Raw genomic sequence first — 21,732 nt, 5'->3', positions numbered from 1 at the left:
GCAGCATGCCTATATTCTGTGTGAGACTGTGGCTGTACCTGCATACGGAATGTTATGTTACAGTGATTTCCATGAATACACTATTTCATATGCAGATACAGCCTCACTCACACACAGAATATAGGCATGCTGCATATCATTTTAATCAGCAGAAGCTGCTGATGCCCCTAGGCATTCCAAATGCCCTAGGCAATTGCCTAGTTGGCCTATGCCTAAGGCCGGCTCTGCTCAGAAGTAATTATTCCTCTGTACAAATCATTGGTTAGACCGCACCTGGAATATGGAGTACAATTTTAGGCCCCACACTATAAAAAGGACATCATAGAATTAGAAAAAAATCCAAAGAAGAGCGACAAAACTAATTAGGGGAATGGAGAATTTAAGCCACGAGGAGAGATTAAGCAAGCTGGGACTATTTACACTAGAGAAGAGACGTTTAATGGGGGACATGCTCAACATGTATAAATATATTAGATGCCAATATAAGGAACTGTCAAACACCCTTTTTTCTGCTAGACAGGAATCAAGGACACGAGGGCACGAGTTTAGATTAGAAGAAAAAAGATTTTGTTCATCTAGAAGAAAACAAATCTTTACAGTCAAAGCAGTCAAACTTTGGAACTCTCTTCCTGGAGAAGTGGTGTTGGTAGACACTAAAAATACGTTTGAAATAAGGTTGGATAAACATTTATTGGTTAAAAACATCCATGGGTACAAATAAGTAACATCATTTATCTTTAAAATATCAGAACATACTATACAACAAGGAATAAGCTACTATAAACATAGGTTGAACTAGATGGACGCAAGTCTTTATTCAGCCTCACCTACTCTGTAACTATGTAACCTTATATCCTGGGTTGTCCAACCAGACAATTTGACAGGGATATAAGAAGAGTTGAACTCGAGTCGTCCTGTATATAATGGGTGACCCGGGTTTGATGTGAAAGTGCTGGACCTGGGTTGGAGCTGGGTCAGAGCCGGTCCGACCCTGCAATGCGATGTGAAAGTGCCCTGTGTGGCAAAACATTCTCCAGGTAAAAGCTACAATAGACACTTTGGTAAAGCAGTGTCCTTGTGATCTTTAATCCCTGGTATCAAAGTAGGATCCTGATAACATTAAAGAGTCTACTGCTGTAAAAGATAGTATAAAGTATGGTGATTATAGATTGTCAGTTTAAAATTGGTTCATAAATTGTAATATATGAGAAATATATATGTACAATAATCTTGTTAATAGCATACACTATGTATTGCTTTTATATGGAGTGGTGCATAAACATTTTGGGTGAAGATAGTTACAATAGACACTTTGGGAAAGCAGTGTCCTAGTGATCCCTAATAAGGGGTAGATGTATGAAGCAGTGATAAGGGAGGAGAAGTGATAAAGTGACTGGTACTTCATCACCAGTCAATCAATTTATAACTGTCCCTTTTTTAAACCCAGCCTGTAACTTTTAAAGTCAGAAGCTGATTGGCTGGTGATAAATTACCAGGCACTTTATCACTTCTCCTCCGTTTTAACTGCTTCATACATCTACCCCTTAGTCTTGATTGTAAAGCACATTTTTTAGCAAATGGACAAAACTATGAGGCCGATTCAAACCTGATAGGCACATGACACCAGCGCCTGCCCCAAATTTGAACAGTGGCAAAATCATTTGATGGTACAGTATTTCAGGCATTGCACAGCGGGGGGCAGAGCTTCAAAGACACAAATAGCGCTTACATGGACATGTGGGGGGGGGGGGGGCGTTCCTTGAGGCTTGCCTACCTTTCCGGGGTAGGGTAGGTTTATGCAAGTTGTTAAAGGATAAGTTACATTAATACAGTATTTTTGTCTTTAATGTAAAGTTTTTGTTTCTTTGACTTGATTATTTTTTTCTATCTTTTGAAAACAATTGAAGAAAGCTTGATTGAAATTTTCTTTCAGAATGATATCAATATTATTTTGATTCGTTGTTGCAGGGACCCTAAAAGCGCTAGTGCAATTCTCTGCCTATTTGGTAATCCAGCACTGTGTATAATAAGGAACATAGGGGCATAATTCAGACCTGATCGCAAAGCACATTTTTTAGCAAATGGACAAAACCATAATGCATTGCAGGTAAGGCAAATGTAACATACAGTAAGCATAGATTTTAAGAGTAAGAATTGGGTGAGTTATTCTGTGCATGGGTAAATACTGGCTGGTTTATTTTTTACACGTGCAAAGTAGATTTCAGTTTGAACACATCTCACCCAAATCTAAAGAACCATATACACTGCGCGACTTTTGGTCAACGTGTATGGTGAACAATGATGGGGAAAATCGCTGGGCTGAAAATCGCTCTGTGTATACATGCTCAGCGATTTTTTTACCTTCTGAACAAGGACACAGGACGCCATGGAAAGCTGTCCACCATGTTGCTCATATGCTAGTAATACCAGCAGATGAGCAACAGGGCCAGCGATGATGTGGGAGAAAACATCAGTGCTGCCCCGTACACACTGGGTGGCTTTTCTGCTGAAAGCAACTCAAACGACAAAACTGAGCTAACTTTCAGCTGAAAGTCGCCTAGTGTGTATGGGTCTTAACTATCTCTGCACATTTACATCCATATGCATCTGAAGAGCATATAGTTTTGTCCATTTTTTTCATTTACTAAAAAATGTGCTTTGTGATCAGGTCTAAATTAGGCCCATTGTAGAAGACGTGATATAAGTAGATGTGGACTGCTTGCATTAGTTATCCCCAAATGGAAGCAGACTGTCAATGATCACAGGTCTGGTGCACATGCACAGTATTGAACACCTGTACTTTGCACTTCAATTGGACCCTCTACCTCCCAACATGACCCTCTCCAGGAGGGACACAATGCTCTGTTTCTGGACTTCTTTCTTAATTTATGATTGCCATCACCTGTTTTAAACAGGTTAATTGCTCAGAAAGGTGTTTCAGAACGTGATGGTAATCCTAAATTAAGAGGGAAGTCCAAGAACAGAGCATTGTTTCCCTTCTGGAGAGGGTCATGTTGGGGGTATGCCTCTATGCTGTCTATCACATAGGGACAGTGGCGTAAGTTTGTCCCAGTTTTCCGAGGCAAGATGAATATTTTTATTCAAAATATATACTGTATATATAGTCTGTTATGAAATATATATTATATATACTGTATATATATGTATATATATATATATATATATATATATATATATATATACAGAGAGAGAGAAAGAGAGAACACACATATATATTTAAGAACTCAGCCACAGAAGCGATTTTAATGGTTTTAAACTGGCAGTGGTGGAGTGGTGGAGAGGTGCCCCCTTGAGAGCAGGAGCCCGGCGGCAGATGACTCCATTGCCTCCCAGAGTTCTGCCTCTGCATAGGGGCATACGGCTTTGTATAAATGAAGTGCAAGCGAATCGGGAGCATACTTGCCTACCTGATCCTCTACATGAGAGAGTAATGTATGATTGCCATCACCTGTGGTGAGCTAGTTAATTGATAAGAAAGGTGTTTCACCACAGGTGATGGCAATCATACATTACCAGGGAAATCCAGGAACAGAACATTTTCTCCATCATGGAGAGGGTCAGGTAGGCTAATATGAAATATCACGGGAGATTAGGGAGGTCAACATGTAGCTCAAAGATTGGTGCAGGAGGGAGGGATTTGAGTTCCTAGAAAACTGGGCATACTTCTCGTCAGGCACCATCTCTTTTGCTGCAACGGATTGCACCTGAACAAGGAGCTGGCAGGAGTACACAGGGTAGAATGGTGGGGGGCTTGAGGAAATTTTAAACTAGGCGGGTGGGGGGAGGGTATAGTAAGAAACCTTAAACCAATAAATGAGTGTAGAATAGAGGGCAAAGACAGCTACATTGTGGATGAAGGGGAAGGGATAAAAAAGGGAACAATATAAATGAAATCTGCATGAGAGACACACAGCCAAGTACAAATATTGTCCATGATACTAGTTTATCGTTTCAGGAACCTTCTGCAACTGTAACAGGTAACATGACAAGGGCAAAGGAAAAATGAGATCTGAAATGCCATTATCTGAATGCTAGGAGTTTAACTGGTAAAATGAAGGAACTAGAGACTCTAGTTTTGGAGGAAGATTTTGATCTCATAAGTATTAATGAAACTTGGTGGGATGAAGCACATGAGTGGGAGGCTAACATAGAAGGTTATTAGAAAAAATAGATGAGGTAGAAGGGGGGGGGGGGGTATGTTTATATGTTACACCATCCTTAAAAATGTACATAAGAGAACACAGTAGAATCGGTATGGGTAGAGATCACAGGTAATATTACATAAATACAGAGGAGTAAAAATACCTCTTGCTATAGGCTGGAAAAGCGGCCATCTTAGGGGACAGCTTATTATTATGGGTGACTTTAACTACCCAGAAATAAATTGGAAATATAGGTCAAGTAGTACCGCTAAGGGAAATGTTTTATTGGATGCCCTAAATGACCATTATTGGTATCAATTTATTGAAAGTCTAACCAGAAATAACAATATCCTGGATCTCTTGATAAACAACAGTGGGGACATTCTTACTAACATAACCATAAGGGAGACATTGGGGAACAGTGATCACAATATGATCACATTTGATTTAAATTTTAACAAATATAATTATATTGGAGCATCTAGGCCAGGCATGTCCAAAGTCAGGCCCGGGGGCCAATTGCAGCCCGTGCTGTCATTTCAAGTGGCCCGCAGCCTCCAGCTGGAAGCGGGCAGAGCATCAGATGTGGGAAGCACAGCACAGGACACTACAGGTGGGGCCCCGGCAAGAGCGCCTTTACCTTGCTGTCTGCTGCAGTGAGGAGGTGCCGGCCTCCACAGTCAGATGTGTTTGGTGTCCTACCCCTGCTGCTGCAATCATACTGTACATCACCCTACTCCATAATCACAGTGACAGCAGTGTTTGGGGAGGGGGGCAGCAAGGGGGAAGCTTGCTCCAGTAACATGGCGAGCGGAGGAGAGCAGCAGCAGGAGCCCAAGCATCTCCTGTCCTTGCAGTGCCTGCTTTGCCTCTCCTTCCTCTGGATCACACAAGGGGCTGGGAAACATACAGAGAAGGGAGGGCGCAGAGTGGGGGACATACAGTGAAGGAGGAGCAGGCTGGGGGACATACAGTGAATGGGGGCAGAGTGGGGTACATAGTGAATGGGGTCATACAGTGAATGGGAGTCATACAGTGAAGGAGGGTCAGGCTTGGGGACATACAATGAATGGAGGCATTGATGAACATTAAGAAATGGGGGGCAGGCTGGGGGACAGAGTGAATGGGTGTAGAGTGGGGAACATACAGTGAATGGGGGACATACATTGAAGGAGGGACAGGCTCGGAGAGGGGACGTACAGTGAATGGGGGCAGGCTGGGGGAAATACAGTGAAGGGGCATGCTGGGGGACATAGAGTGAATGGGGGCAGAGTGGGGGATCATTCTGATTTGATTAATGATTCAAAGAATGTCAGGCTGAATGGTCGGCCCCCACACATTTACACTTCACCAAATCTGGCCCTCGTCGCAAAAAGTTTGGACACCCCTGTACTAGGCCCTTAAATTTCAGAAAAGCAAACTTTGGAAGTTCAAGGAGTTCTTAAAGGATAAAAACTGAAAGGAATTATTTAGCGGTATGGATACTACTAAAAGGTGGCAATCTTTAAAAAAAATACTGCTGGAGGGCACTGATAAATGTATTCCTAGGGTAAATAAAAGAGAAAATGACAAAAGGAAACCTACTGTATGTGGCTCAGCAGCAAAGTCAAATTTGAAATAGCTAAAAAAAATAGCTAAAAAAAGGAGGGCATTTAAAGCGTTTAAACAAGATGGGACAACCAAATCATTTGCCGCATATAAAGAAAGTCAAAATAGGTACTTGTGTAGTTTCATGGCGCTAGTATTGTGCCTTGCGTCTGAGTCCCCTTGCGGGGCTTGCTTCGCTCGCCCAGTCTGCGGGCTCGGTGGCTCGCTACGCTTGTGAAACTACACAAGTGCCTAAAAATACAATCAAGATGGCTAAATTAGAGACTGAACGTAAAATAGGCGCAGATAGCAAATCTAACCCTAAAAAATTCTACAGTTATATAAATGGGAAACGGTTAAGGAAGGAAAATATTGTCCCACTAAAAAATAAACAGGGTACCCTGGTAACAGAAGGAAAAGAGAAAGCAGAATTATTCAATAATTTTTTTTGCTTCGGTATTAACAATAGAATCTTCAGAAGATCTCCCACAGATTAAATGCTCGCCTCTTGATTGCTCCCAAACTGTATGTTTGAGTGAGGAAATAGGCAAAAATAGATTACAGAACCTAAATAGTAACAAATCTCCTGGCCTAGACGAAATACACTCTAGGGACTGGCGCATAGCTAACATAGTTCAAATATGGAAGAAAGGTAGCAAAACTAACCCTGAAAATTATAGACCGGTCAGCCTTACATATACTGTGGGGAAAATATTAGAAGGAATAATGAGATAGTATCCAAAATTTCTTAGAACAGGAGAAAGTGATAAGTAAGGCTCAGCATGGGTTCGTCAAAAATAGATAATTTCAGACTAATACGTTAGCTCATAAAAGGTTATTAATGAAACTAGGTAATATATGGGTTAGGAGATAAAATTTGTAATAGGATTAAAAACTGGTTGCACAATCTGGGACAGAGAGTTGTGGTAAATGGCATACATTCCAGCTGGGGTAAGGTCCAAATTAGAGTCCCGCAAGGTTCAATATTGGGACACACCTTGTTTAATATATTCATTAATGATACAGGAATTGACACAGTGAGTAACATTGCAATATTTGCAGACGACACAAAATTCAGTAAGGAAATTAACTCAGGAGAGTATGTGGATACACTACAAAGTGACTTAATTAAACTGGAAAGGTGAAAATGCAGTTTAAAGTTGATAAATGTAAATTAATTAATTATGGGAACAAAATGAACAAGCTACTTAAAGGCTAAATTGAGTTATTATAGGGAATTCTGCTGTAAAGAAGGACTTGGGGGTCATCATAGATGAAAAATTGGGTAATAGTGCACACTGCTCAAGTGCAGCAGCAAAATCAAACGGGGCACTGGAATGCATTAAAAGGGGAATAAATTCAAGGGATGCCAATGTGATGGTGCCTCTTTACAAGGCATTGGTGAGACCACACTTGGAATACTGTGTTCAGCTCTGGGCACTGCACCTTGAAAAGGACATTAAATGAATTTGAACAGATACAGAAAAGGGCGACTAAGCTAGTTAAAGGTCTCGAATCACTAGAACACAAAGATAGGTTAACTAGGTTGAATATGTTCTCACTGGAGAAATGGAGGTTAACTAGGTTGAATATGTTTTCACTGGAGAAACGGAGGTTGAGAGGTGATATGATTAGTATGTTCAAATACAGGATTGGGAATCATATGGAACTGGGGGATACTTTGTTCACTAACAGGTCAATACTTAGGACACGTGGGCATGTGCTGAGGCTAATAAATTCCGTACTGAATTAAGAAGAGGATTCTTCTCCAGTACAGCAGTAAAATTCTGGAACTCATTGTCGGTGGGGGTGGTTACAGCAACTAATGTTAATGAATTTAAATCAAAACTGGATGCATTTTTTGGCCACTAAGGGAATGCTATAGAAATGACTTACTCATGTCAGTAGTTACAAGTCAGATAGGTTGAACTCGATGGACTAATGTCTTTTTTGAGCCTTAATTACTATGTTACTATGTATGTTACTATGATACTATGATATTGTTAAGCAGGACTTTACAGGCAGGACTTCAAACTACAGTATGGAGCTTGTGGCTAACTGAATCCTCCCTCCTCCCCCTGAACATTTTCCTGTTGCCCAAATGTTTCTTTCCAGTGAAGCAGGAGTTCTCTTTATGTATGTAACCAGACCTAGATACATGCACTGCCCTAAATCACCACATGTAATCAATACAATGACAAGACCTCTGATAATGGAGAACTATCAGACTGAGAAGAAAGAAGATTAGTCTGAGAGGCATAGCTGGCTGTGTGCCACAGAAGTGAAGGAGCAGTACAGATTGGGTTCAAAGTTGAGAGAGATGCTGGAAATCAGAGAAATGGGAGTTAAAACAAAATGCACATGCTAGAGTGTGCTGTTCCTGTTCAGACTTCCCACTGTTTTTCAGGTCTTGCTGAAAATGGTCGATGCAGTTACAATGACACTATTACGTCCAGCCAACTTTTAGGACCACCACTTGGCCTAGGCTGATTTATAAGATTGAGGAGGATTATAACTGCATTTATTACACTTTATTTTTTTTACTACAATTTTTAAAACAGTGGACCCGAACATGGCCGAACTGCATTCTGTCAGTTGTAATTGGAGGTGGAATGTGTCCTGCCTCAGTCAGCCCTCCTTGCCTGGCTGCATCATTATGTAAGTACAGCAAATAGCAAGATGTTGGCTTCTCTATGGCTGCCCTGCTGTGCGCTGTCCATATCAATAGATGTTGTGGGTGGGCGGTGCTACAGGCAGCAGTTAGTAACTAGTTGTCTCCTTCCTCCTGTTGCTGGCGCGCTCTTCTACTTCCCGGGTGTGGATCATTAGATAGACAGCAACTAGGTCAACAAGCATTTTATCAACATGACTGAAGGTTGACATGGGGTCAGGTCGACGGATCATTAGGTCGACACAAGCATTAGGTAAACATGGGTATGGTCAACAGTCAAAGGGTCGATATGGGGTCTTTCAATATTTTTGTTTTGAATGTCGACACAGAAAACATGGACAATGAAATGTAGCACCGCGTACCCTGCACTTGGCACACTATTTTAATCATGAAATACCACCAGTCGGGACATGTCGGCTCAAAAAAAGAGAAAAACCCCATGTCGACCATTTGACTGTCGAACTTCCCCATGTCGACCTAATGCGTGTGTCGACCAAATTACCCTGTCGACCTTCAGTCATGTCCATCTTCATGCATGTCAACCTAGTGGTGTTGACCTAATGCTTGTCAAACTAGTGACCATATCCCAGGCTTGCCTACCTGACCCTCTCCTTCAGGGAGAAAATGCTCTGTTCCTGGACTTCCCTGGTAATGTATGATTGCCATCACCTGTGGTGAGCTGGGTAATTGATAAGAAAGGTGTTTCACCACAGGTGATGGCAATCATACATTACCAGGGAAGGCCAGGAACAGAGCATTTTCTCCCTGAAGGAGAGGGTCAGGTAGGCAACCCTGCCATATCCCTGGTTCCCTTCCTCTGGAGGCAGTGTATGGAATGAACAATATAATGTGACTGAAAAGAAGAAATATCACACTGATGCGCACCCAGCAGCCAGACAGCGACTGATCTAAGGGCAGGTCTTTGTTCACCTTAAAATATACAAAGTGATAAGAGGAAATTAGAAAAGTCCCTTCACTGGCGCTGAAAAGAATAAATAATGATATATACAAATACTTGTAACTCCCCTCCTTAGGTCTTCTTAAATAGGATACCGCCTGTGCCCCTCCAACCAACAGCGATGGGTTAATTTCCTGTTCTCTTCCTGTTAATTTCCCAACATAATTCTTATCACAGTGTATGGAATGAGACTGAGGGCACAATGACACCATCAAACCACCAAGTCTGTCTGTCCTGCCCAGTGAGCTGTGTGATGTTCTGCTGGAGTGCAGTGGAGTGGACTCCAGTCTCCGGGTAAGCCAGTTGTCAGGCCCCTTTCACACGCTCCGGCTCCTGCTGGGTGGCGAAACCCCGCACGGCCAAGGAACCGTGCCGCACTCAGGAGTTTAGAATGGTGGGGATGGCCACAGCCCGGCAGCTGTCCCTTCCAGTGGTGACATCGGCTGAAACCGGGCGGCCGGACCATGGCCGTCCTGTGTGAATGGACAGAATCATGTCCATTAATAACTTCTGTGTACAGAAAGGCTTATGGCCCTGTGGGGTATTGCCGCTCGGCAGGAGCCGGAGCCTGTGAAAGGGGCCTCAGAATTCGAGCAGTGTAGGGCCTGACTACAAGTTTACATTACAGGCTTGTGTATAAAGTGTATAGGAAACATAAATACATCCTGTGGTTTCCATTCCTAAGATATCTCATTATGGTATGCAAATATTAAAAAATATGGAAAAATCCAATATCCGACTTCTATTCCCAAGCATTTTGGATATGGGACAATGTATTAAATGTGCACCACAGAATGCTCCACTATTGTGACGTGTCTTGCATTTTTACAAGAACAGGTGCAAATGCTACTGAAAACTGTGGGAGGCACATAAAGGGCTTGTAAATGACATGTTGTGTGTTAGGGTGGCCTACGAAGCCTATTAATAGTCATACTTGTCTACTCTCCCAGAATGTATGGGAGACTTGTGACCAATGCTGCCGCACATCGCAGCAATGCACAGTGGGCATGGGGGTTGCCATGATTTACCTCCTATCCAGATCTGCCAGAGTGGTAATACAACAGTAAGCATTTAACGGAGTATTTACTAAATATAACTGCTTATTAAATCACAGGCTATTATGCACAAATTCACACAACCAAAGCGTTTATGATTGCATAACATCAAGCAAACAGCATTTGTTTTTACTTGCAAATGCTCTAGGACTGTGTCACAATGTACATATTTATAGCAAATGTCATAAATGTTATGTTGCAATGTGACAGTATACATTCACATAAATTAGCTGTGCCAAAACTGTAGCACTATTCATAATTAAAAAGAAATAGTGCATTGATTTTGGTGTACATTACAGCAGACACGCATTGATTGTGCGATCATTAGGAAGAACTTATATGAAAATAGATATAGCAGTGAAGTATGTAACAGTATTTGACAAGGAATTGTACTGTATGTATGTCGAATGTGAGTAAATTTTATTTACTATTATATATGAACAGTTTCTTATATAGCGCACACATATTCCGCAGTGCTTTACAGATAATATATGAACATTCACATCAGTCCCTGCCCCAGTGGAGCTTACAATCTATATTCCCTACCACATGTACAGGCACACTTATTCATTCTAGGGTTCAGTTTGTTGGGAGCCAATTGACCTACCAGCAGGGCTGGACTGGCCATCTGGCAAATGCCAGAAGGGCCGATGGCTGAAACTGAGTGCTGCCACGCTGCACAGCGCGTCAATTGCATATTGACATCATGACGCGACCGTGCCTAAGCCACCGGTGCCGCCATCCAGTCTGAGCAGAACCAGTGAGGTCAGATGAGGGGCCGGCCATGGGCGGGAGAAGCTGACGGGAGAGTCAGAAGCAGGCATGAGAAACAGAGCATCACATGTGGACCTGGTTGGGTCCATCCTGGCCTGCCTGCTGTGTCACAGTGCACAGTGCCTGCTCTTGTTTTGTCTTGTCTTGTCCTGCCTCCTGCCCCTACCTCCCTCTGACTTATCTCTGCTGCCTGTGGCTGCTGCAACCTGCACTGCAGTCTGCATTGTAGACTCAGTGAGACTTCACTGTATACATACCACAAGGTACATTTGCACCCCGCCAGCAATGGGCATAATGTATTGTGTCATATTCTGTAATGGGCATTACGGTGTGTGCCACAATGTGTAATTACATTACTGTGTGTTCCATAATGTGTAATACCTCCTTTTTGTGATGCCACGCCCCTTCCCGTGAGGCCACACCCTTTTTTGATGCTGCAGGTGGGCCTGTGTGTTCAAAATGCCAGGGCCGATTTCTGGTCCCAGTCCAGCCCTGCCCACCAGTATATTTTTGGATTGTGGGAGGAAACCGGAGTACCCAGAGGACACCCAAACAAGTATGGGGAGCTTTTACAAATTTCACACAGTTAGGGCCATGGTGGGAATCTAACCCATACAAACATGCAGGCAAAAAAGAGCAGCAGAAACGTACAATGTAAATAATGCATATGTTGATAGTAGGTAGAAAAATGGCACTAGTGCTGATGTAAATGCACTATTTCTCATGTGACTGAATCTTTTATATTGCGACATTAACAATATGTATAGATATTATCTATTTACAGTATGTCAAAAAGGAAACAACAGTGTTTTGTTGTATTACAAACAGCCTCATGGTATTCTTACTTTCATGAGTATGTTTCATAAAACATGATTGAATAGCCATGTTTTATTGAGAAACTGACAAATGACACATTGTGCAGTTTCACCTTGTAGACTGAGCCCATAGACCCATTTGTCTCAATCCATTTTTGTCTTCAAAAATGACCCTGCCATTATATAGATGCAATAAGAAGTGGTAATGATAAATAGGACTGGGGGGAACATGTAACTAAATGCAGGCAAGAGAAAAAGAATATGTGAACAGACAAGAGCACACTTTAAATAGCAGAGAGGGAGTTAGGGTAACAAAGTAGAGCTAATATGTGTTCTTACATTAATAGAACACTCCAGGGGTTGAGTTATTAGCAGTGTTTACTACTGGAAAGGCTCAGAGCCTCTGGTAAACTAACCCCTGCTTACCTCACAAAGGGTTTGATGAGGGAAGCGTGAATGAAATTATTCATGTCAGACAGACGGGTCACTCTGGTTCCTCTCCTGTATTGTGCGGACAGCCAAAGAGAAACTGGAGAACTTGTAATACATGAAAAGGACAGAAACCTTATATCTGCCCCTGCAGTGTACCCTGCACAGAAACACAGATAATGGCACACTCAGCCAGTTTGTATTGTACGCATGCTGCCATTAATATATTAGCCGAATTATCTACATAATCCTATATCATAACAGTATGAGGAATAGTAGCAATACTATAGCACTGCTCTAAACTCTGTCCTCGCAGAGAAATATACTGTAGTACAGGTTTAAAGTATGTCCATAACTGGCCATACATGACTTAATAATATGTACCTCAGTCACTATGATTTAAGCGTCTGTACTGAGCCGTTGATAAAACCAGGACATTTAGCACTTCTTGAGGTCAGTGTTTGGAACCCACTGTTGTATAATATGGCTGTTAGTAACAGCTGTGGTTGGCATCAAGTGGCATAACGTGTTTCTTACATCAGCAATATATACAATATTTATTTTAACATTTCCTAGAAGACTAAGGGGGATATTCAATCCTCCAGCAGCCATTCCCGACGGAGGAGATGGCTGCGAGGCCCTATTCAATGCTGTCTTCCCTGACAGCATTGAACAGGGGATCTCGGCAGAATGAGCCTGACTGCACAAGCAGTCGGGCTTGTTCTGCCGAGAACAGCTGGGAATTGACGAGCTCACGGCCGCAGCTGGCTGATTCCCAGCTCACGGTCACGCCCCCTTCTCGACCCGCTGGACATTGAATCCCGCCTACAAATTCTCAGTCCAGCAGACTGAGAACAGGCCAGCCCAACAGCCGTGTACCAACATTGAATACCCTCTAAGAATGACTTCCATTAAAAGGCATCTGGTACAATAAAGGGGATGTTCATGCTCAAATGTTTAAGGACTGATGTGGACATTCTTTGTGTTTAATATTTATTTCTCTACTTGCATATGCATACAACTATATAAAATTTTGTCACACGATAGAGATGGAACAGGGGAAGAAAGGGGTAGATGAGTACTGTATAGTATGTGACATCTATTTGCATTATTTATTTGATTTTTAACAAGAGACATGACCATTCCTCTAATCTACCTAGATCATCAATCATTTGTTTTACCCCTCCTGGTGTGTCTACCCTGTTGCATACCTTTGTGTCATCTGCAAAAAGGCACATTTTACCCTCAATTCCATTTGCAATAAAGATATTAAAAAGCACTGGTCCAAGTACAGATCCCTGGGGTACTCCACTTGTAACCTTTCCCTCCTTTGACTGTACTCCGTTTACTACAACTCTCTGTTTTCTGTCCTGCAACCACGCTCTTATCCATTCAACTATCTTAGAATCCAATCCCAAGTTTTCAAGTTTATTTAACAGTCTGCGATGTGGGACAGTGTCAAAAGCTTTACTAAAGTCTAGATAAGCTACATCTACAGCCCCACCTTGATCTATTACTTTAGTCACCCACACAGTACTTGTTTTATGCACTGGTTTTTAAAGAAAAGAGCCTTTCCCAAACTGTTACCACAATGTTGGAAGCATAGCATTTCCTGCAATGATTGGAATGCTGAAGCATTAAGATTAACTTTCACTGAAGAGACGGGGGCCTAGCCCAGACCATTATCCCTTCTCGACCAAACTTCAAAGTTGGCATAATGCAGTCAGACAGTTAACATTTTCCTGTCATCAGCTAAACCAACAGATTTGCCCATGTGGCTGCCAAACAAGGGTGATTCGTCACTCCAAAAACAAGTTTCCACTGGTCCACAGTCCAGTGTGCTTTACGCCACTCCATCTGGCGATTGGCTTTGTACTTGGTTACGTGAGGCTTGCATGCGGGTGCTCGGCCATGGAAACCCAGACCATTTAGCTCCCACCAAACAGATTTTGTGCTTACATTAATGCCAGTGGAACTCTTCAGCTATGGAATCAGCAGAGCGCTGGTAACTTTTATGCACCATGCACCATAGCAGTCATTGACCCTGCTCTGTGATTTTACGTGTTCTTCTAATTCATTGCTGTTGTTCCTAAATGCTTCTGCTAATAATATCGGTACTTGTTTCCTAGCAGGGCGCCCAGATTTCCTATGTACGCTCAGTAGTTAATTTATTCACTGCACCCTGAGTGAAATAGCATCGCATGGCCCTTTTTTGTGGCTTGAGATGTATATACCTTACAGCCGACTGTGAAATATCCAGCAGGGATGAAATTTCACAAACCGTCTTATTGCAAAAAGTGGAATCTTATCACAGTACCATGCCTGAAGTCACTGGGCTCTTCGGTCTGACCCATTTTGTATAACAAACGTTTGCAAATGAAGATTGCATTGCTAGGTGATTGAAACACCTGAATTTAATAAATAACAAGTGTGGCCAAATATTTTGTATCACAAACGTTTGCAAGAAAGAGGAGCGCTCCAAATAGTGCTTTATCTTTTTAATATCAATCAAATAGAATATCCGACAGGTACATATAAAATGGTATCACGTACCGCAAGAGACGGTTAGGCACAACCGTGGGTGATCAACAGCATGGATAGGACTGTCTCAGACAGCAATCAATGGCATATGAGTGCTCTCACCACTCTGGCATATGAGTGCTCTCACCAGGCCACGCCCCTATGCGTTTCGTCACGAGGACTTCGTCAGAGCCCTCTGACGAAGTCCTGGTGATGAAACGCATACGGACGTGGCCTGGCGTCGGTCTGAACTCCATGGTGGATGAGAGAGTGGTGAGAGCACTCGTATGCCATTGATTGCTGTCTGAGACAGCCCTATCCATGCTGTTGATCACCCGCGGTTGTGCCTAACCGTCTCTTGTGGTACGTGATACCTTGATTGATATTAAAAAGATAAAGCACTATTTGGAGCGCTCCTCTTTCCTTTCCTAGAAAATTCATTACCTGAGAATCCAGGTGCCCACAAGGGTTAATAGGAGGAAGCTGCCGGTCCTACGTTTGACCTGAAGTGCTGGGAATTATTCTCCAGAAGGGACTGATTTAACCCTATTAAAAGGACAAGGACTTTTTTTGTGATATATATAGGGATCCAACTATTCTGCACAACGTTTTTAGATTAAACATCCGTGCCCGCAGTGAAAACTTTGTAGAAAGTGTACATCCAGAAGGGATTCCTCCTCCTCATGGACAAAACCAGCACTGGATTCATCAAAGGTATCCAAAAAAGTGTATTCAAGATTCACGACATCCAGACCAATAAAGGCATGAAGTGAGTGGCATGATAAAGAACATCCTTTTAGGCAGTAAACAGTTCGTCTAACTATATGAAGCCTACACAGTTAGAGAGGTACTTCCCTGGGAAGGACTGCAGGTGGTACTCGGTGGGCTTGTAGTAAAATAGATGGTGATGTTTATTTAGTCATATCGATGTTTCAAGACATATATGTCTTTTCTTCAGGATAACAAACATTTTTGTTATCCTGAAGAAAAAACATATATGTCTTGAAACATCAATATGATTAAATAAACATCACCATCTGTTTCATGTTATCCTGAAGAAAAGCACAAGCAGCTTAAAGGCATTTGCCTGGGGTGCCGGCCACTGGATGGCAGCACTTAGGAGCAGCCCCCCGCTCAGCGTGGAGTCTGGTGAGCGGCAACCCCGTGGACCTGGAGCAGGTTGGTGGCATGTGAGCGGCCAGGTGAGTGGCACTGCAAACCCCCCTCCCCTGCAGGAGATCGGAGGTGGTATGGCCGCGCACACACCCCCATCCCCCCGTGGAAAGTGTCGGCGGCCGCAGACCCTATCCACCGCCAGTATAGCAATACGAATACGGCCAGACCCCTCCCCTCCCCACCTGTGTAGCGATATGGCCAGTAGCCCCCTGCCAACTTGAGCGGCACCCGCAACGCCCCACCCCCGGAGTGGGTGGAGCAGCAGGCGGGCACACCCCCCACCCCTGTCTGGGGCGCTGGGGTGGCTTACACCAGCACTGCTTGAAATGTCGATATGACTAAATAAACATCACCATCTGTTTCACTACAAGCCCACCAAGTGCCGTCTGCAGTCCTTCCCAGTGAAGTACCTCTGTGTGTGTGTGTGTATATATATATATATATATATATATATATATATATATATATATATATATATAGTAATGGTTACAAAACGGCACTCAAATGCGACTAGAAAACGGTGGTGCACAGTTCAGAAGTGAATATATATATATGAAAAAAGAAGTGAGAAGGGTGCCTCGTAGTGTAGTATATTATGTATCTTTCGTGAAATGACCCTCCAACTGAGTCTCCTGAGACACAGACAGCACCCCCAAAAATTCAAGGTGGTTTGCCTGCCTAGCAGCAGGGTCCTTCCTTGAGTCCTAAGGCTTCTGATTTGTAGGAAACTTACAGATAAAGCAGGCAAACCATAGTCAGACTCAGAAGAGCTCTCTAAAACAAGACACCGTGACTTTTTATCTGTGGAATAAGGAATACAGACCATATGAATTGTTCCTGCCTGTAGGGAGGCTTATACTTCATGATCACGGTACTTTTTGGGGGTGCTGTCTGTGTCTCAGGTGGAGGGTCACTTCAAGAAAGATACATAATATACTATACTAGTAGGCGCCCTTCTCACTTATATTTTCCGATAAATCATAAATGGCCGCCCTGAGAAGAGGGAGAAGTGGAAATCATAAAAAGGACACAAACGGTCCTTTAATACCCATTGAAGTGTATACACACAATTAGGAACCACGGGGAGGAGTAATAATATGTATATTCAATGTCGGGCGCTAGTGCCGACATGAGAAATAGCGCCCGCCGCCTATTCAATGCTGCTGTTTCCGACAGCATTGAAGGAGGGTTTCAACAAAACAGATACAACTTTAAAACAACTCGGGTCTGTTTTGTTGGAAAGGGCCGTGGATTGTCGAATTCACATCTGTTTCTCGACAATCCACGTCCATTTTGCGGGCTCCTATACCGTAATATTTAGGCTAGTGGAAAAGGGGCATTTTGTGAGTTATTTTCCAGGATCATATTTGATTACCATGAACCTTTATTTATTCATTGTTCTTATTATAGTTAGTTTTGCCTGGCCCCATTCCCTGAATTCTTGGCATCATTTTCCTGACATCAGCGATAATGTCAGTTTCATTATACGCAAAGGAGAAGAGGAAGACAAATATTAAAGGAGACAGACATATAAGGAAGGAAGCTGTCAGTGCAGCTTTGGGGACAGAAATGAAAAGGTCATTACGAAATTTCCTGTATTTTAAAGACACTAGCAGCTTATACACATTGACAATATTACATGCATTGTACTGTAGTATTATATATGTAAAATATTGTAGATGGGTGTAACAGTAGAATACAGGTCGAGTATCCCGTATCTGAATAATTCCGAAATACGGACATTCCAGAAAGTGAAAAAAAATTTTTTTTTTGCTAAAAACTCACTGGGGACATATGTAACAGCATCACTGGGAACATGATATGTAACTGGCACTATACATGTGCAAGACAATGATTGCTTGGCATTCAAATTCAGTGCTGAGATAGTACACACATTTTGTTTCACGTTTTGAAACCTTGTTTTTTGAACAATTAAAATATGTTTGTGTGTATTTTATGTGGTAATAAAATATATTTGTGTGTATATTATGTGTTTATACAGCATAAATGCAAGATACTTCAAAATACATCATTGAAATATTAAAATATTCCGAAATACGGAATAATCCGTTATCCAAAATTCTCCTGGTCCCGAGCATTTTGGATACGGGATACTCAACCTGTATATTCTTTCTACAGTATTGTCAATATTTCCACTCAGATATCACATTGCAGAACATAATGGGGGGAATTTACTAAGATGTGTATTCTACTTCACATGTGATTTTGCTATGGGCAACCAATAAGAATCTACTTCTTATTTATTTGGCATCCTCCAGTAGACAGGATCTGATTGGTTGCCCACAGCAACATCACATGTGAAGTAGAATACACATTTTAGTAAATTTCCCCCAATCTCTTCTAATCTCAGTATGTATAAGGGAAACCTACTGTGGCAGACAAAAAAAAAATCAGTACATATTTAAGTTTTAAATTGTTTGGCCTGCACGGATAACAAATTCCATTGCCTACATTCATCTCTCTTCCATAGAGATTCAAATATGTAAAACTTACAGCTACTCCTCATTAGTACAACATTCATAAATAAATTGTGCAACTGCAGCCTTATGGAAAATTGGAATTTCTATTGCTGTATAATTCTGCTTGAACCTTTCAGCACCGTGGACACTTCCTCTCCTCTGTCAGTGCACAAGCAGAGCAGATTGGAGTGTATGATATGCTATCACTTGTGATACACATGTGCACAGACAAAAGCCACTGTAAATCTTAGCACAGTGTTGTACCATGACATTGGTTATTACTTATTTGAGGTGATTTACTGATGAAAACATAATTTTATAATATCAGTAAAGTGGTAATCCTCTTTATTTAGGGCACAAATTGAGAGGCAATTCAGATGAGTACGGTAGAATTTTGTGTTATTACCAAATTACACATAAATAAGGGCGGCAGACATTTTTAGAACATTTTATAAGATATAAATTGATCCTGAGCAGTATGGAAATGTGAGAAACACACATTCACAATGTCAGTGCAGCTGATACAACCAAGGTGGTGAGCACTGACTGTGTATCATTTCATAACAGTGATTAACTGAATACGAGATGTCATATTCTGACAAGCTAGGCTTTATGAGTTCAATATGCTGTTATTATCTACCCTTGCATTTGTTTCCAAGAAATATGTCATGTAATTAGTATGCAAATGTGCAAAGGCCACAATTTCTGTTTTATGTACTTGCATATCTGGCTTTGGCTAAGTCATATTTAGTCTTATATAGGAAATTACCATTTGGAGTATATAATGTTGTACTGTTCTTTTATGTGCTGTGTATTTGTTCTGTGGTTTACAACAAAACCTGTATGTTTCATGTACAGTGCAAATTATGACCTAAGAACCTTGTCAGATGCTTGTCCGGGTAAGTATGCATAAATAGGTCAGGCATGTGACATAGCAACCATCTGTGAGGGTGATATACTAATAATATCAGACATAGCATGTAATATCCTGTTATCAAACTGAGCGTGAAATACTGTTGTAAGGAGGCTGTATGTGATGTAATGTAATGACATTCTGATATTAGCAGTGTGCTTATGTTCTGTTTTCAGGGCACAATACTTGGAATAGCTTTCACTTCATGTGTAGAATATTAATGTTACATGTTTTTCTGTGTAGTTTTCTGTAAGCTATTGTATGGTTTTTTTCAGCAATAAGTGTGTGATATGCACATGCTTGAGCAAAGAGCAATACATAAGTACACATGCGCTGAAGTCTTGTGTACATGTATATAAAGGATAACATAAAAAATACATAACTATATAAAAAATGTAATCAAAGGAGCAAACAAAATGTTTGTAAACATTCAATTCCACAAAGGTGTGCTCACACACACAGACACACAACACGCCATTCTCTACAGGCACTTATAGCACACCTGAAAAATCATTAATGTGTATAGGGCGCAATAAATCGCTTGTTCTGTGAATCTGCTATGGGCTGAAATAATGTCTCATAGCATAATATGCTTCATCTGAAAATTCCATTCATTTTTTCTGCATGGGAAAATGATACTTTCTTATGTGCCATTGATAAATCATGCAGTCCCTTCTGTAAGCACTCCTCTATTGTACATTACACTGCAGCTCCCCTCAGATTTTGAGGTTCAAGTATTGACCCTCTAAATCTCAATTTGATACTCTCCCTCAAGCCTGCACTGCAGTTTCCTCTGCTATTCATTGACTGACTCTAACATGCATACAGCTCTATCAGTGCTTTCATCCTGTCCTGCAGCCCTGATGCCATTCCAGCACTTACTCTCCCACACACTTCCAGGTCCAATACTCACTGTAGTGGTGTCTTCCGTCTGTTGCTCTCCCTCCTTACCATCTTGTTTAGATTGAGTGTGTGATTCTACTCGTCCCAATCTGTTAGCTATGTCACAGTGTCTCAGTTTTGTGTCTCTCCTCCCAGTCACTCTGTTCCCTTGCTGCTCAGCCTCAAACAAAACACTGGGCTGCAGCATGCGTCTCAGTCACTGACTCGCTCTACAGCCCTCCCTTCTCTCATTGCCATTCTCTTATTGTCTATGCTTGTTTCCCCTTCTCTGTTTTCCCTCTTACCTATTGTCCTTCATATCGCTTGCTGCCTCATTCGTTTTCACTCCCAGCACTAGTCATCTTTCCACTTTCTTTTTTTCAATGTTTCCCTTTCCTTTATATGCCCTTAATTATAATACCCTTAAATTTGTTTATGGTCTTTCATTTTACATTGTCCATACTTGTTGCTTTCAAGGAATATTACAGGCAATAATGTTGAGAAACATTAACTGTAGACTGATTTTTGCCTTGTTCCACATTGACAAACCTAATTTCCAGATCGTGATCTTCTAAACTGAAGCAAAATCTAAGTATGTTGTGAAAAAAGTATTCATGACTAAGTTTGAATACATCCATTTTTATCCTCTGATATGAAACATGGGTATATTTCTTAATAAACCAAATAAGATGAACACAGACGTGTACTCACAGAAGGTTATATATTGTCCCACATTGCAGCATGTGCAATCTAAGGTCTACTCATTACTATAGTTATAAGATCCTCCTAGTGTTAATCACTTGATCACCGTTCTGAAGGCCATCAATGCTGTGTTCACATGCTAGAGAAGTCAGAGCATAAAATGCCACCAGCGGCTGTACAAGCAATCCCCAGTGGCTACAAAGAAGAGCTGAGTAAATATAATATCCACTCTTTTGTTAAGATGCAAATGCACCAAGATGTACTTGACCACTTGACATACAGTTTCTGACCAACCATGATAACATGTGTGGGCCGTTTTAACACACGTTTTCTAAAGTGATAACGGTAAAAATTCTGTTGTAGTCTGAAACATTCATAGTCTGATTGTTGGGCCTGGTTCTGTAAGCACTGAGAGGCTGTATATTTTATATTACAAAACGATGGTGTTTTAGAATGTATTATTTGTGCTTTTAATACAATGGGATGTTAGTGGAGTTTTTATTTTAAGGAGCAATGATGGAGTTTATTTTTATACATGTTAATGTTTGCAAATATAGAGCTCAGTTCAGGTTTAAGATCAAATTGTTACGAAATAAGTACAGTAAAT

At 41.5% G+C, this 21,732-nt stretch overlaps 1 protein-coding gene across 1 annotated transcript in view; it reads right to left on the bottom strand.

The window, feature by feature from the left end:
- Positions 1-20,639, bottom strand: part of LINGO3 (leucine rich repeat and Ig domain containing 3) — a 48,314-nt gene extending 27,675 nt beyond the window's left edge. Inside the window, exon 1 of the mRNA XM_083179405.1 lies at positions 20,455-20,639. The gene's annotated coding sequence lies outside the window, so the exon portion shown is untranslated. The remainder of the gene's footprint in view (positions 1-20,454) is intronic.
- Positions 20,640-21,732: the final 1,093 nt, after the last annotated feature.

The sequence above is a fragment of the Crinia signifera genome, chromosome 1 (genome assembly GCF_055691185.1).
Source record: "Crinia signifera chromosome 1, ASM5569118v1, whole genome shotgun sequence".
Taxonomy (NCBI): Eukaryota; Metazoa; Chordata; class Amphibia; order Anura; family Myobatrachidae; genus Crinia; species Crinia signifera.
The sequence above is the reverse complement of the archived record's forward strand: the minus strand, read 5'-3'. Positions and strand labels throughout refer to the sequence as shown.